This window comes from Emydura macquarii, unplaced genomic scaffold, assembly GCF_026122565.2.
Source record: "Emydura macquarii macquarii isolate MOO-44397 ecotype Brisbane River unplaced genomic scaffold, CSIRO-AGI_Emac_v2 contig_3157, whole genome shotgun sequence".
Taxonomy (NCBI): domain Eukaryota; kingdom Metazoa; phylum Chordata; order Testudines; family Chelidae; genus Emydura; species Emydura macquarii.
The window spans coordinates 65,251-75,057 of NW_027133294.1; the positions used below are offsets into that span (position 1 = coordinate 65,251).

General features: G+C 44.7%; 1 pseudogene; it reads left to right on the forward strand.

Moving 5' to 3' along the window:
* The first annotated feature begins 429 nt into the window (after positions 1–429).
* On the forward strand, positions 430–4,461 carry LOC137142119 (zinc finger and SCAN domain-containing protein 2-like; annotated as a pseudogene).
* Positions 4,462–9,807: the final 5,346 nt, after the last annotated feature.

Here is a 9,807-nt window from a genome sequence, read left to right on the forward strand (position 1 = left end):
AACCACCCCAAGCAGAAGTCATTCTTTTTTAGTGGGGGGAAAAAAACACCCAGAAATGCTGCTGAGCCTCTGCTCTGCACCCTATAAAAATATAGAAAGGCACAACCCCACCTTTAAGCAAAAGCTATTTTAAAACTACAACACCAGGCTCCAGCTGCAGGTTTTGTCATTTTCTGTCTAATTCTTGCATTTTGTAATAAAACCTCTTCTGATATAGCCCCCTTTCCCTCTACTTATTAAATACAGATTTAACATTATTATTGTTATAATCTGTATTATTGTAGCAGCTAGGAACCCCAGTCATGAACTAGAGCACCATTGTGCTTGGCACCATACATTGCCTATTAGGTATATTACAGTAGAGCTAGGCACTCCACTCATCAACCAGGACCCTGTTGCGCTAGGTGCTGTACAAACCCAGAACAAAAAAATGGTCCCCGCCCCAAAGAACTGATAGACAACAGACGGACACAAACACACAGGAAATACCATGAAACAATAACAGGGAATAGCCAAGTCTCCCATGGAGGCTGCCCAGCCCACAATTGCCCCATCCCAGCTGCTTCCCATAGTGTGAAACTGATAAGCACTGGGTCAGTTTTATGCTGCTGCTAAATTGGGAGAGCTCTGCGCAGCCAGGAGGCAGCACTGGAGTTAGTCGCAGAGAAGGAGGACCTGAAAGAGGAGGCACAGGTTCCAGAGAGGATGAAGTACTCAATGCTTTTTTTCCTCTGTCTTCACAGACAAGGTCAGCTCACGTCCCCCCTCAAACAGGTGTGAATGGATGGAAAGTCAAGCTCACATTGCACTCGGGAGTCACGTACCGCAGTCTGGGACCCCCTGCTCCAGACTGTCCTGTCCTCCTGGCAGACGGGGAAGGGAAATGGTTCCTGTGGAGCTACCTTAGGTAGGGAATTGTCGGGGAGCTGTGTGTGTGTGTGGGGGGGGGGCGGGCGGGTTGGTCTGGATGTGGGAGAGGGACAGTAATATAGGAGGACAGGAGAAGGGGAAAGGAAAAACCTGTTAGGTCTTTTTCTCTTTACCCAACGTACACAATATGGAGAAACCACATCTGGGTCCCAAATAATCAGGCTTACTAACTATATGCACAAAGCGAAGCTACTCACACACGCACTGCTGCTTGGACTGGTTTCTGGAAGCTAAATGTCTGTCCTCACTGCAGCCGGAGGTGCAATTGCCAGCTTGGGTAGGCATACCCTGCAATGTAGAACATGGTGAGCGCTGCTAGAGGGCTCACAAATTATTTAAAGAGACACTGCCCTACGTTTAGACATATCTCTTTATTCAATCTGGGGGGGTTGACTCCTAGGGTGAGACCCAGCAGTAGGGGGATGGAAATTCCCCCATGCAAGGAAACAATCCCCTGAATGGGCTGGTATCAGAGGCCTAGTGCCAGCCAGCAGCACTTAAAAGCCACAAGTCCCTCGGGAGTGTCAGGAGCTGGGCTTGAAAACGACAAGTCCTTAAAAAAATAACAAAATTTGTGGCAATTTTATTTCCTTTCTGACTTGTGAGCCTTTTGGGGGGAAGCTGCTTAGTTCCAGTGAGTGTGTGCATGCACCTGCTCCCAGTGCGTGTGTGTGTGTGTGTGTGTGTGTGAGAGAGAGAGAAAGAGGGAGAACCTGCTCCTGTGTGCATGCATATCACATCACAGTGACAAAACTCAATCTGCAGCAGTGCACAGAGAATGACTCCTGTCTGGATTCTCTGTCTATCCCTGCAGGCGATGGGACAGTGAGTGAGAACGAGGAGAAAAAACCTCAGCAGGAAGGCCCTCAGCAAGTGGAACCACACAGGACGGTACCGGGGCCATCCAAAGGGAACGTTTCCTGGAAGGGTGAGCAGCGAGAAGCCTGCGAGAGTTGGTGCAGGCCAGAGAGGCAGCAGGGAAACTTCCCACGGGAGAGAGGGGGTCACTCCACGAGTCGGGGGAGAGGTTTGAAGGACCACAATGAAACCATGCTCCCGCCGAGAACCTGCCTTAAAGAGAAACCGTATGAATGTCCGGAGTGCGGGAGGAGCTTCAATCGGAACTCGCACCTTGTTGTGCATCACAGGATCCACACAGGAGAGAGACCCTACGACTGCCCTGACTGCGGGAAAGGGTTCACTCAGGGTGCCGACCTTGCAAAGCACCAGAGGACCCACACGGGAGAGAGACCCTATAACTGCCCCGAGTGCGGGAAACCGTTTGCCACTTTCTCCTCGCTTATTTCACACCGGAGACTCCATACGGGAGAGAGACCCTACAAATGCCCAGAGTGCGGGAAAAGCTTCACTGCCAGCTCCAACTTTATTGTGCATCAGAGAACCCACACAGGGCAGAGGCCTTGGACGTGCCCCGACTGTGGGAAAAGCTTCAGTGTGAGCTCCAACCTTATCGCACACCAGAGGATCCACACGGGAGAGAGACCCTATAAATGCCCTGAGTGCGGGAAAGGATTTACTCGGAGCTCCCACCTTGTTTCCCACCAGAGAATTCACACAGGAGAGAGACCCTATGAATGTCTAGACTGCGGGAAGAGCTTCAGTGAGGGCTCAGACCTTATTAAGCACCAGAGGATCCACACGGGAGAAAGACCCTATAAATGTCCTGAGTGTGGAGAAAGCTTCAGCCAGAGCTCAAGCCTGATTAAACACCGGAGAGTCCACACCAGGGAAAAACCCCTGTAACTGCCCTGAGTGCGGGATGTTCCCCACTGAGCTCCACATTTATTGCTCATCAGAGAATCCACACAAGAGAGACCCTATAAATGTCTGTTCTGTGGGGGAGGCTACAAGTGGAAGGTCTCTGTAATGTCCCACTAGACACGCCACACAGAAAGTGGCAGGAGATCTCACTGAAGGCAATGATTCTGTGCCCTGCTGAAGCAACGTATAAATGTGCTTCATTCGAGGATGGTCTTGGGGAGGGGATGGTTAGGTAGATGTTTTGGGTTTCAGTATGGCTAGAAGGCCAGAGGAGGAAGCACTGGGTACTGGGTAACTGGTCATTTCAAGGTCTGGGGGGATCTGATGTTGAAATTAGTGGGGAGACATTTCTGCTGATGCCACACATGCTTTCCAGTTCAGAGAAGAGGTGAAGATGCCCTATGGCAAAGTATGTCTGAATTGTCCTTGCAGAGCCTAACTCCTCTCAGGCTGGGGGTGATGTCAGAAGACGTTATTATTAATAATTATTGGTATTATCGTAGTGCCTTTGTCATGGCCCAGGACCCCACTGTGTCAGGTGCTGTGCAAACACCGCAGCAAAATACAGTCCCCACCCCAGAGAGTTGACAATCTAAAAGAGACAACTGATGGAGACAGACAGAGACTGGAGGGACAGGGGGCCCAAAGAAACAATGAGACAGTATTGGTAGCATGATGGGCAGTGGGCTGAGTGCACCAGCAGCCTGACCAGGGTCAAGATATTTTTTGTAGATCTCACAGCAAAGAAGAGTTTTACATTTTTCAGAGAAGGAGCAAATGGCCCTGTGGGGCCAGAGTTATAAGCCAGTAAGAGCTGCCGATCTGAAGTGACAGGATGGACCATGTATTGGAAATCTCTGTAGATGCAGGAGATGGGGCTGGAGATTGGGGGAATCATGGTGGAGATTCCCAGAGACATGGGAGATTGCCCTGGAGAGGGCACTATGGTGTAATAATGAGACCAGGGGGAACTGGAACTCAGGAGTCCTGGGTTTAGTTCATAGCTCCAAGAGCGAGGTGTGATCTAGTGGTTAGAGCAGGTGCGGGTGACTGTTGGGCTCAATAACCAGCTTTGCTAGTGTGACCTCATCCCGGTCACTTCCTCTCCTTTTTGTGTATGTCCCTCCCATCTCTGCAATAGGGATAATAAGTCGTACAACATCCCCGGGAGTAATCACTAATTACTGAGTGTTCAGAGGCTCAGCAGAGATGCCAAGGGAGGGGAAGTTCCAGAGGGGTAGCCGTGTTAGTCTGTATACAGTAAAAACGAGAGTCCTGTAGCACTTTAAAGACTTTAAAGACAAGACTCTCGTTGTTTTTATCATTATTATTGTTACTGTGTGTTGTTATTATTTAATCCTCTCCCACCCCACCCCAGCTCTCTCATCAGTGGAAAGGTCTTACCGAGCGGAAGGGAAAAGGTTTCAGCTGGATTTCCTCATCCCTGTTTTAGGGAGGGGCTCCACTCACATTATCACATATTGGGTTTATTCCTGGACTAACTGCCCTGGGAGAGCTTTTCTCCTTGTTTCTGGAGCGAGGGGAGAGATGGGTGGGGGGAGGTCCTGTTTTTCAATTTCCTGCAATAGCAGGGACTGGATTGAATGAGACAGGAGCCCCCTTCCAGTCATATGTTCCTACTTCTGGAAACGCAGGTTATGGGAGAATCTTTATTTCTCGCTGAAGTTTTCGCCTAACTGGATTCTGATTTTCACAAATAAATTCCCAATAAAATGTTTCTTGTGAATCTCTCATCTCCCTGGGATTTTCCTGTGCTCGAGCTCTCGGTGTGGGGAGCGAAGTGCCAGACAGAGACATTTCCCCCTCTCCCCCTCCATTATTTGCACCCCATCAGCAGGAATTGCTGGCTCCCCATATCCAGCCGTTCACTGATGTCTCTGCTCCACTGGCATTCAAAGTCGGATCTGGGTGCTTCCACATCTCGGTTCCTGCAGCCCTGTGTGCCCTTCCTTTCCTGGGGACTAATTGCTACAGGGGATAATGATCTGCTGAGGCAGAATCCAGGCGCTCCAGCTGGATTTGAGCCTCCGAGGCCAGTTAGGTTGGAGCCACAGACATGTCCGGACAGGGAGCAGCCCAGCTCCTTGGCCCCAGCACCATCTCCAGCTTGTGTCCCCACTTGGCTCCATGCCCAGCGAGTCCCAACAGTGACATTTCCCTGTGGATGCAAAGCAGGAGTGGGTGGGTGAGGTACTGTAGCCTGCAGTGTGCAGGAGATCAGACTAGATGATCACAATGGTCCTTTGTGGCCTTAAAGTCTATGTGTCCTGGCTGGACCCTATCCCAGCATCCCCACCCCTGAGGCCCAGACCTCTCGGACACTGAGACGGGATCTTTGCCCAATGGCTCCTCCCTCCGACCCGTGAGTGGTACATCCCAGTGACTCCTCCCAGTGCCCCCCCCACCAGATGAGTGGTACAGCCCACTGGCTCCTCCCTCCACCACTCGCAGATTAATAGTACTGTCCAATGGTTCCTCCCGCTGCCCCCAGCAAGTGAGTGGTATGGACCAAAGGCTCCTCACTCTGCCTCCCTCCCTGCAGGTGAGTGGTAACTCCCAATGGTGCTTCTCCAGGTGAGTGGGTATCTGCCCCCTGCAATCCCTTTGTCCCAGAGATGCTGGGACTGGGAGAGACCCTGGGCCCCGGCTGCAGGGGAGAGACAGACCCGTCCCCGATCAGCTGTGTCAGGAGGTGGCAGCGCCCCATACGGTCAGCAGGGCTGAGCATCAGATTCTCACCTAATCGTGGGTCGAAACAAAACAGGTGATTCTCCTAGTTTACATGGCAGCTTAAACACACACATGCACCCTCCCCCTCTCGCCCCCTGGGTATTTCTATATTAGACCTCATTGTGATGAATAAAGATAAGTAGATCGAGGAGTCAAAAATTGATGGTTGCCTAGGTGAAAGTGATCATGAACTAATTTAATTTGCTGTGCGCAAGCAGAATATAATCCTGGCCAGAAAGGCCCATCAAGAGAAATTTGGGGCCTTAGTACATCATTTTTGCTGAGGCCTAACCCTTTCCAATTTCACCACTGTTACAGATATTTAGGGTGCCCCTGAGTTGGGACCCTGGTACAATTGTTCCTCCTCTCCTGCTCACCATCAGCCCTGTCATATAGGATAAATACAATATATATAATATAAATTAAATAAATTAAATGTAATATAAATACTTGGTACTTTGTAAAAATGGTCAATTTCCCAAAGCTGAAAACAATCATGAGCAAAACTGGGTGGGAAGGGAATATTTAAACATAAAAAAATGTGAATGATAATTGGAAACTGTTTAAGACTGCAGTATTAAATGCCCGTAAACCTACAATTCTGAAATCATATAAGAAGATGTTTTTGGTTAAAAACCATGCTGGTTAAGTGGGGAGATGAAAGCAGCAAGGTTGCTTTGATGTAGTTTTTTTAAAGGAAATTTATCTTTTAGTCGAAGAAAAAATAATCTCTATCAAGACTTTAGGAGATGTCACAGAAGGATTAGTGTCATAGGAGACGTTGTTAGTAGTAAAGAGCTAGAATCAGATTGTGATGTGCCAGTCCAGCTGCTACCTTATAGCTATTGCAGCACCAGGAGTGGACCTGCCACGTAGCACCGTTGCCGGCCGACAGGTCTACAAAGAGCTTCACTGCAGTGGGTCATTTCCTTCCCTGATATAACCTTCTCCCTCATTCTAACAATCTGCCCATTGGTTACTTCATAATTCACTGAGAGATTGGTTGCTGGCACCTGTTATTCTCTCTAACTATTGGTGTTTTTTCAGTGCCCAATCCTCTATAAGCTGTGGTTACTTGTTTACTTCTTTAGCTGCTAAAAACCAGTTTTGTGGTTAGCACATTCTGCTTTATCTCAAGTTTATCTCTAGGCCATTGGGCCTAGTCTTGCCATTATGCTGTATTCATGTCACAATTTCTTCCGGTCCCTACAGGATGCAACACTGCATTTTATTGGACCAACCAATTATGAGGCTTGTAACTTTTTCACTTTCATCTTTACTTATTATGCTTGGTGATTTCTAGAAGAGGATAAGGGATAAAATTCAAGGTCTAGACGTGTTCACTAGTTCTCTAATTTAGCACAGAATTGGTCAGAGGGTAAAATGGCAGTTAGAAAGAAGTACTTTGGTGCTTGGAAAAGCAGTCTTCCTATTATATCTATGTCATTTTGCTCTTTAATTTTGGTAGTGGTTGAAGAAGTAATTGAAAGTGAATTTAAATGTCCTCAAAGAAAGGATTTGAAAATTCTCTATGGCTTGTCATTTTTCATTTTTCCAGCCCTTATTTTGCTTGTCCTGAGCTTGATACTTCATCAGGATTTCATTGCATGGGCTCGCTATCCAAAAACATACAATTGTGACCGCTGCTGTGAGGTAGTGGGTAAAGGTGTTGGATCTTCTCTGTTATGGTGTGTAATTCTCCTCATTGATGGCAGATACAGTGATTGCATACAGTCGGCACCCAAGGGAAAGAGCACAGAACCCACAGTAGAAACAACACCAACAAAGCCACCCAGTGATGCTTATATACTATCACAGGTAAGAGCCTATCTGAGATAAGGGACATAACTATTTCAGGCATTTTACTTTCCTCCATATTTTAGTTGCAAAAAGCCTGGAAAATATATAGTTAGAGAGAGAGTTTTGTGTTGTTGAATAATTTATAAAGCAGTAGTTTTTAACGGTATTTGATTATTTGTTTGTAATTGTATTGTATGTGTTTTTATTTTTTAAAATGGATTTATCAATGTAAGTTAATAAGCTCATCCTTCATGAAACTTAAAGTTGGACATTGAAGATGTATCATATTCTAGCATTACTAGAATTCTTCCATTGGCATTTTTCACTCAGTTCGTAAAATGAGTTCTATAAATAACTTTGAATAAAAGTTAGGGAAAAATGCTAGCTGGTGGATACGAAACAGTTAAATTCAAATATCAAAGAATACTTTGGTTCAAAGTCTGAGTCTCCTTTAAAATGTTAGCATTTCACAACAATTACTGTGGACAATGATACCTGAGTCTTATTTATTTCTTCAAATTTCTAAAAAAATAAAAACAGTTCCCATATTTGATTGCAGGTGCTCAAGCAATAAATAAAAATTCACAAAATTAGATCCAAATACTAGAACTAATGTCCAAAATCTTGCAAATAATCAGCATTCCCTTATTTTCAATACTGTATAACATACTTTTCTAGCCTAGGGATTAATGTAATCAGAATAACCTGAATATAAAATAATGTCAGTCTCACCAAATTTAAGAAATTCTTCAATAGTTTTATTTTTTATTATTTGTCTGAATTTAACAATGAACATTTTCACAATAATAAACAGAAAATTAATAATTCTACCCGTGTTATGGTTCCTTCTGGGGACATTCAAGTCTGAGAAAGTTCCAGAGACCTGGGAGAGAAGGCCAAGTTGTGCCAATATTTAAAAAGGATGACTCGGGCAAAGGCAGGCCGGGTAACTGGACATTGATCCTGGGCAAAATAATGGAACAGCTGATACAAGATTCAGTGACTAAAGAATTAAAGGATGATAATATAATACATGCCAATCAACATGGTTTCATGGACAGTAGGTCTTATTAGATAAAGTTGAGACTGGTTTTTGATGAGATCACAAGTTTGGTCGACAAAGGTAGCTGTGTTGACATAATATGTTTAAACTTTTGTAGTGCATTAAATTTGGTGTCATGTGATATTCTGATAAAAATAACACATTAAAAAAGCAATGTTCCGAACTTTAAATAGATTTAAAACTGGCTAACTGATAGATCTCAAAAAGAAATTGTAAATGGGGACACATCATCCAGTGGAGGTGTTTCTAGTGGGGGTCCCTCAGGGATCTGTTTTCAACTCAATACTATTTAATATCTTTATCAATGATCTGGTAGAAAATATAAAATCATTGCTGATAAAGTTTGCAGATGACATAAGGCTTGGTAGTGTAGTAAATAATGATAATGACAGAATTTTAACAGCTTTGCCAAATCCAAACTCCAAAACATTTGAGTTTTGTCTATCAGTCTTAGTAACACTGAAAGATTCGCCCATTACCTGCCCCCACATCTGGTTGAAGGGAGAATTTTTGTACTGTAAATAGATCTGTGTAGCTAAATTTATATCAAAGAACATATCTATTTTGGTGGGATGCAAAAGATGCATAAAGAAAAATTCCCCTGAAGATAACTATCTTTGATTTCCTCTCCCCCAGGTTTGTGGACTAGCTGCCCTTTTTGTTATCATCCTTGTCTACTGCGTATGCACACTTTACCCTTTTTGGTTCTGCTGTACTGAGAAAGAAAAACGCAAGGAAAAAGAGAGCCAGCTCATACTAGAGGAAGAAACTCAAATCTGTATTTCAAAAGAGGAAAAGTATGTGCAGGAAATAGTGAAGAATATCCTGGTATCTACATTTCAGGATCGCCTGAAAAACGTTTCAAATAACTTAAGTGTAAAAGGCATATTTGAAGAAGTAAAGAAGTTTCTTAACCCACCAGCAACACCTCAAACTGCTCAAACTGCTCAAACACCTCAAACTGCTCAAACACCTCAAACTGCTGAAGTGGAAATGGAACCCTTGAATTCAAAATCAAGCTCATATAGCCAATACTAATGTAATCTTTGTGGAAAAGGCTGCAGCCCCAAATCTGTATGGTGACTTTCTTCAATACAACCAGGAACCCGCCCGCCCGCCTGCCCCCTCCCCCAGCACTTTTTTAAAGAGTAACAAAAATAGAATTTAACAAAAAAAAAAAATCACACTCTATTATGTACTGTTCATATTAGCAGATAGAAAAACAGTTGTATGGCTAAGTGTTCCACACAATATCTCCCAAAGATCAGTAAGGTATCTTAAAAAATGTATGCAAAATGTAATATTGTTTGCAGTGTTTTTGTGTTTGTATTGGTCCCAGGATACTAGAAAGACAAGGGAGGTGGAGGTAATGTCTTTTATTGGACCAGCTTCTGTTGGTGAGAGAGACAAGCTCCCGGGCTTACACAGAGCTCTTCTTCAAGTTACGCATTTTATCTTTCTGTAGAATCTAATGGTCAGAT